This window comes from Prionailurus viverrinus, chromosome D3 (assembly GCF_022837055.1).
Source record: "Prionailurus viverrinus isolate Anna chromosome D3, UM_Priviv_1.0, whole genome shotgun sequence".
NCBI lineage: Eukaryota > Metazoa > Chordata > Mammalia > Carnivora > Felidae > Prionailurus > Prionailurus viverrinus.
This window is the reverse complement of record NC_062572.1, coordinates 70,767,973-70,775,942: the sequence shown is the minus strand read 5'-3', so window position 1 is coordinate 70,775,942 and position 7,970 is coordinate 70,767,973. Positions and strand designations below refer to the sequence as shown.

Here is a 7,970-nt window from a genome sequence, read left to right as displayed (position 1 = left end):
TTCATGGGGTTTTCCCACTGTGTGTGCGGGTGTCCTAATCTCTTCACCTTATTAGGACATCAGGTATGTGAGGTTAGGACTTACCCTGATGACCTCATTTTAACTCCATTATCTCTTTAAAGATCTTATCTCCAAATACAGTCCCATTCAGAGGTACTGGGGGTTAGGATTTCAACATATGAGTTTACAGTTCAGCCCATAGCATGTGGCAAAATCCTACTCAGACTTGAAGGCCCTCTCCAGTATGACTACTCTTCCCAGCCCATCCCTTCATCCCTGCAGGTCTTTCCCTGGGACAAAATTAATGCCTTCCTCTTCCCTTCAGCCACAGGCTGCCTCCAATTCCCCCAGCCCCACCCCACAGCAGCATTTCTCATAGCTGTAATTGGTCATGGACCTATCTCTCCTCCCACACTGTGAGCGACTTCTACAAGCCACTCTTCAGCTCCTGGCTTTCCATATGATACTAAACAGGTGATCTCTCCTCTTTGGGTTTCAGAGCTTCCAGAAAAGTAAGAAAAATGAGGCTCAGACTTGGCAAGGCTCTCACCAATGCCTGCTTTCTACATCACAGTGCCTGGCATACGGTGATCATAGAGAGTAGTGTTGGCTGTTACTATGGTCACCTGACCTTTGTCCAAAGGTGGATCATGTAAGTATGAATGTCTGCAGAAGTACAAAATGACACAGAGCTGAACCAGGACTGGGGACAAGGAAAAGTAACTGTCATGTGCGAGAGGGAGCTCTTGAGGTGGGCCTCATCCCAGAGGAGGGGGTATATAATAATCGTTAGAATAAGAACAGCATGAAATTGGCCTCTCCATGTGTCACTTTCACTTAAGACAGGGTCAAGGTCACACCCTGCACAACTGACCTCTTGGAGAGGACTGTGGACTTTTAGCTGCTAATATATGTCTTTTCTGTGGGTGCTGGGAAGCAAAGTGGCACCAGGAGTCAGTGCGTGGAGAAACTGCCCAAGAAGCGAGTGGCCATGTGGCTGAGCCCAACCTGTCTTATGGCGTTGGCTCTGCTCTCTGCCCAACCACCACACAGCTGGCCACCCTTGGGCCTTGCCTCTCCTCCATGTGGCACCTAGTCATCAGACAGAACCCGCAGTATGTTCTGCAGACAGCAGATCCCTGCCTTTAGGAAAAACTCCTATCAAATTCACTGGGTTGGGCGCAAAGTACAAGGAATGTATGTAGCCGTCAAAATGAGAGGAACCAACAGCGGACACTCCAGAAGAAGAGTTCCTTCCTCTCTCCTGGGCTCACTTCATTCTCTGGGTGGACAACTCCTGTTAGTTCGCATTACCCTTCCTTCTAGAGGCAGTTGCCTCACCGCACGCTCATCCACCCCTGGGGTTCCAGTGGGGGCCGCCCATCATGGTTCCCTGTCCCTTTGACCACAGGGGTGAATATGTGACTCCAGTCGGGCATTCAGAGTTCTTTCCCAAGGATTTTCAAGCTGGAGTCAAGGGCAGAGGCTCAGCTCCATGAGAATAATGATAGTAACAGCAGCATTGTCAACTCTAAGTGCCAGCACCGTGCTGTGTTATCTCTTTTAATTCATATATCTCATGAAGTAGATTCGATTATTACCCCCTTTTAGAGATAATGAATCTAAGGCTCAGAGTGGTTAATTAATTGACCCAAGTAAATGGCAGAGGAAAGATTTGAATCCAGGAAGTCTGTCTCCAGAGACAGCACCCTGGGGCACCTTACCCCACTGCTTCTCTCATACCTGTATTATGTTGACTGAAGCTTCTGGTAAATCACCCTATTCTGTTTGAAAGGGGGAAAAACACATGATTCCTGTGTTTTGGAACAGCTGATAAAAAACAAGGCCCCTTATAGTTAAAACCTCTTAGGGCATAACAGCCGAAGATGGGCTCCATCTGGTCTAAAATTCTTTCTCCATCTCCCTTAAAATTCCTGCTTCCTATGTGTATACCCTCCATGGACCAGGTTCTTGTGGCTTTTTGGAAAACTTTTTTTTTTTTTTAATGTTTTCTTTATTTTTCAGCGAGCACAAGTGGGGGAGGGGCAGAGAGACGGAGACAGGATCTGAAGCGGGCTCTGCGCTGACAGTAGTGAGCCCAATGTGGGGCTTGACGTCACGCACTGGGAGGTCATGACCTGAGCCAAAACTGGACACTCAACTGACTGAGCCACCCAGGTGCCCCAAGATAGTTCACATCTTAAGGGACATCCTTGAAAAGAGAGAATCCCAAACCTCTCAGAGACAATGGAATTAATTCTTTACTCGGTATGCTTCTTTAAAAGAATCCTTTAGGGGCACCTGGGTGCCCCACTTGGTTAAGCATCTGACTCTTGATTTTGGCTCAGGTCATGATCTCTTGGTTTGTGAGATTGAACCCCGCGTTGGGCCCTGTGCTGACACTGCTTGGGATTCTTCCTCTCTCCCTCCCTCTGCCCCTCTCTGGTGCATGTGCACACACGTTTTCTCTCTCTCCCTCTCTGTCTCAAAATAAGCATTTAAAAAATAAAAAAAAAAACAAAGAATCCTTTAAAAATAGCTTATTTAAAAGAATCCTTACAGTGCACAAATAAAGAAATGTTTAGTAAAAAAAAAAACAAACTTCAGCTATCTGAACAGGTAACCTGAGTCCATTTGCCAGAAGTGCAATTTGGATCAATTATTCTTCTGAGGTTTGCATTTCTGTAGCTGAGACATGGCTAAAATTTTTAAGTGAAAGCTATAAGTAATTTTTTAAAAAAAATCTATAAGGTATCTGTGTTTTTTGATATGTTTATGTGTATCTATCTATGTAGATATATTATGTGCATGTGATACTTCTTTAAACAAGCTGTATTTAATTGATTTAAAGAAAAAAAGTGCTTTTGTGAATTAAGTATTCCTAAAGCACCCAGAAGTACAGAAACTAACCCAATTGTTTTTTAGATTCATGGAATCTGGGATAATCTTTGATAAACAGAAGCTAGTTTAAATTTGTTGATTTAATAAAAGCAGACATGTCTTCAGAATTGCCAACGTTAAGTATAACGCAAACAAGCCAAATAAACTCACGCTATCTCTATGTTACTGAATTTGTCAACAAAAACTATAATTTAAGATGATAGTTTTCTGTTAATGTCTAATCCAAGCATGATTGTTAAAAACAAGTAATTTAAGTAGATGCCAATAAGATAGAAGTATATACTAAGTTGAACTAAATAATGGATATTCGTTGACTATGTACATCATTTCCAAATAAGATAATATACTGAGACATTACTTGCTAAACATAAGCTTATTTACTTTCGGCTTCTTAATTTTTTACAGTGATATAAGATATTTGGATCCATTAATAAATATGTCTTTTGCTGCCTTAAAATATTATACTATAAAAAGTGCTTGTAAAGAATTTTGTTTTTATAATTGTGTGTTTATGAATTTGCTAATCTACTACAAGATATTATTTGTTAGTTAACAAATGCCTTCTTTCCAGTTTTCACTAGAAAATAGAGGTTACTGATAGTTAAAATTTATAATCAATATACAAAAACGAAACTACCAAAACGAAGGAAAACAACTCTGTATTTCCATGGGAAGAGAATGGGGACGTGTTTTTCTATGAGGAGTATGCAAGGAATACAGGATATATTTTTGTAGAGAGTAATTTTATCCTAAAAGAAAATGACTACTTGTTCCAGAATAAGAAAAGAAAAAGAATAAGACAAAGGCTAAATGGATATAGGAAGTTGCAGGAGATTTTCAGAAAAGAAATTTTATAGTGTAAGGTTAAAGCTGGTTAAAATTGAATTAATTTATTTCTAAGGGTTTTTAAAAATGCGCTCAATAATGTGCTAATACAAAACTAATATCAAACTAGAGTTCAATCTTCTCTATGTTAAAATCATAAAATTTCTTAGATTATTAGTCTTCTCTTAGTAAAAGATTACAAAGGGTTTTTGGGTTTTTTGTCGTTTTTGTTTTGTTTTGTTTTGTTTTTATTTGTTTTTTTGGTTTTGGCCTTTAATGTATGCTGCCTAGGAAACAAAGTTTCTGAGCCCTATGAAAATACTCCCTGTGTTTCACATTGTCTTTTTCAGGTCTTTGATTACTTAAAAAAAAATAGTCTTTCAAAATTAAAAGAGCTAAGGCTTTTTTTTTTTATAGCTATGTGACTTCCTGTGTTTGCCTTTAAAATCTTTTAACTGTCAGTTTGGTTGAATGGATAACTAAGTGTTGTTTCACAGTGACTTCTGCTCTGATTTGATCAAGTGTTTCAAATATTTTTTTTTAATTTTTTTTCAACGTTTATTTATTTTTTGGGGGACAGAGAGACAGAGCATGAACGGGGGGGGGACAGAGAGAAAGGGAGACACAGAATCGGAAACAGGCTCCAGGCTCTGAGCCATCAGCCCAAAGCCTGACTCGGGGCTTGAACTCACGGACCGCGAGATCGTGACCTGGCTGAAGTCGGACGCTTAACCGACTGCGCAACCCAGGCGCCCCAAGTGTTTCAAATATTTTGACATTTGTGATGAACTTTCCAAAATCAAATTCCGAATGAAATCTTTTTGTTTGACTTTGAACAGACTTGGGGATTTTTTGAGGGTCTCTGGACAACCTCAAAGATGGGTTCTCTCTCCTTATAAAAGGAGAAAAATTAATTTATTTAGGCTTATTTGATACATTACATTGCAAGGGGAACAAACATCGTCTAAAAAAGTAAAGTTAACCTCCTTGGATTGTATTTACGTGGGTATATGTTTTTAATATAAGTAATTCAGAAACTATATGAAATTCCTAAAAATCTTTATGTCCTGATAAAATGTTACTGGCCATAATTCCAGCTATTAAAATATCACAGAAATAATAAAATTTACTTGTCAAGCATATAAATATTTATTTATTTATTTATTTATTATTATTTTTTTTTTTAGTAAACTCTCACCAGATCTTTAACCACAGCCATTGTTAGTCTTTTGTCATTCACAGACAATTATTGTATTACTCTCTTCATTCTTCTCTGAAAGCATTTACAATCAACTACAGGCGAAAACGTGTCATCTTCAAAGAAATTCATGTATATGACCCTGACAAATACTCTGGAAAACTGATTGGTTCACTGCTAACCCCAAACCAAGCAAAACAAGAATTCATTATATGGGAACGAATGAACTCATAGAAGTGATTATAATTTTTATGACTTCATTTAAAACCCTGCTGGTTCTTTAATATTTTGTTTTCCAGAATTAAAGAACTCTCTTTTCTCCTTTTTGTTTCGCTATCTACAACATACAGCAATTGGGTAAAATGTATTTTTTCAACTAAAGTTGAAACATTTATCTTTTTCTCTCTACCTGATCCCTCCAGAATTCAGAAACTATTCTCAAATATTCTTATTCTTCATGACAATGTATGTATTTATATAAGTTCGATAAGAATCTGATCTTCTTAGGGCATCCGGGAGGGGCAAGTCAGTCGGTTAAGCATCCAACTCTTAATTTTTGCTCAGGTCCTGATCTCACGGTTTGTGAGTTCGACCCCTGCATCAGGCTCCATGCTGACAGTGCAGAACTTGCTTGGGATTCTCTCTCTCCCTCTCTTTCTGCCGCTCCCACACTCTCTCTCTCTCTCAAAATAAAAAAAAATTAATTAAAAAAATATTTTAAAAGAATCTGGTCTTCTTGTAACAGGACACAATTGGACAAGTCCTTAGTTTGGCTTCTTAGCCTAACCAGACTTTTAAAGATGGAATCTGAGATTCCTAATTATGAGACAGTTTTGAAAAACTAAGTTTGACTTTAGGAACCAATAAAGCCCCTTGGATATTGCCAAAGCTTTGGCTGGAATGTCATATTTGAGAATACGCATAGAATCACTATTCTTACTACAGTTATATAAATGACCAAGCCAATTTTACTTCGACTTATTTGACAAACAAATTAGTTTCCTTATAATTATCTTGGATAAAAGGGGATGACTATAAAGAAATTATGTTTCAGTAGAAAACGATAGTGGACCCATTATTAGATTCTAGTCCTAGTCATGGTCTTTGAGGCATTGTCATCTACTTGTAAACTCCAGAGAAACCACCACAGTGGATATCAGGACAGCCTTCGTGTCTGTTGCTGTGTGGGCCACTCAAGGGAGTTCACCGGACCACCCAATGGCTTCATCAGCGACAGCTGAACTGCAAACCAGGGAAGTCCATCAGATTGAAACTGCCATTCCTATTCTATCATTTAACTATGCTTCTAACTCACATCTAGAAAGTTTCTCATCTGGCTGCTCTCCAAGTTCGGAAGCTGCATTTCTAATTCTCTCCTGCTATTAACCTTTGTTTTTCTTCTGTTTCCATAGAAATGCCTCTTATTAAATTACCTGATGGCTCCATCATGTAGAGGCCTGAACTGGGTGAAAGCTTACCTGCAACAATGCCTCCTGAAATAAAACACCCTCATGTTCATCTGTCCCAGGTAGCACCTGTGATTGCTCATCCACCATGGGGTGCCTGGGTAACTGACTCAGAAAAAAATTGAAACACCATCGCCCATTATCCCCCACAAAGGTAGATTGACTTACAAAGGTAAAACCTGAATGTGATTATAACTCATTTGATTGATTTCAGTGGTTAAATCTTGGGTCCCAGGACTCTCTGCTCTGGGGAATTTTTTAATCCTTGTCTATTACCATCCTTACAGTCTGCGTATTAACCTCTCAAGTGCATTGTATTCTCTCAAGGGTTTTACATGCCTTCTGGCAGCCACTCATACATCGACGACTGTATCTTCCCATCAGGATTAGACAACCGGGGGATCCCAATGATCTGACCTTCCCGTGTCCATGATGACCAGCTGGCTGTTGATAACAGTGGTTACGTGACCCTGAGCTTGATGATTCACCTGGCAGAAACAGCAAACAGGAGATTCTTCCACTTGCCATCAACAAGGGGTAACCAAGAGTAACGCTGTACTTAGTTGATCATATTCTCAGCCTACTGACCCGAAGGGAGGGAACTGTTAAAGTTAAATACAAAATGGGGAGCGGACTTGAAAATTCCCTGAGTGGAAGAAAACCTTTTAAGCCACACAAGCGAAACTTAATTTCGATTATTCTGCAAAATAACTGAAAGTGAACTTGGGCCACTTCTTGTAATTGCCAGATAATCATGAAAACAAAAACAAAAACAAAAAACAAACAAAAAACCCCTTATGTCCTCTTTATAAAAATGATGTGAGATAGCTACTTTTAACTAATCCCTTGCAATCTGGGAACTCTCATGGTAATAACCAGTCACTGGAAATGTTAAAACAGCTTGCCCACTTTCACTGCATTAACCACCGTGTACGTCAGGCCCCTGAGCGCCGTATCATCTTTTGAATTCAAAAGCTCTCATTGGTGAACTGTTCTTAATATGCACAATAAACTCTTACTAAACACTGTTTATTTATTGGATGGGTTTCATTTATCTACTTCTGGATTTTTGACACCTGTCAGTCCCATTCATCCTCTCACTTGTACATCATTATTATGACCCTCAAATGGGTACCTCTATCCCAGACCCCTCTCCAGCCTGATTCCACAATGGCCCTGCAGGCGGCTTCCCCCGAATGTTCCATACTTCGAATTCAAAAGTCTCAAACAACACCTGGACAGTTGTTAGGAAAAAGATAACATTGGACCCATCCCTCATACCATACTCCAGAATAAATTCCAAATGGATGAGAGATCTGTACTTAAAAAGTCAACTCATGTGAATATTGGAATCAAGACTCAATCTGCAAGATTGAAAATACATACCATTTCGTAGGAAAAAAGCTGTACCAATAAAACTTCAGACACATTCTGGCTAAGCTGTTAAACTTAGAATATAAAAAGTATATATATTTTTCACATGCAGGGCAAAAAGAAATTCACATACAAGGAGAAAAATAAGACAGGTTTCAGATGTCTTTCCAGCAGCAATCATTGCCAGAACAAAGGAGAAATGTCCA

At 39.1% G+C, this 7,970-nt stretch overlaps 1 long non-coding RNA gene across 1 annotated transcript; it reads left to right on the top strand.

Annotated features, from left to right (window-relative positions):
- Positions 1 to 669: 669 nt before the first annotated feature.
- Positions 670 to 7,332, top strand: LOC125149463 (uncharacterized). The gene is made up of 3 exons (XR_007145927.1): positions 670 to 751; positions 6,337 to 6,452; positions 6,775 to 7,332. It is a non-coding gene; the product is annotated as an uncharacterized LOC125149463 (long non-coding RNA).
- Positions 7,333 to 7,970: the final 638 nt, after the last annotated feature.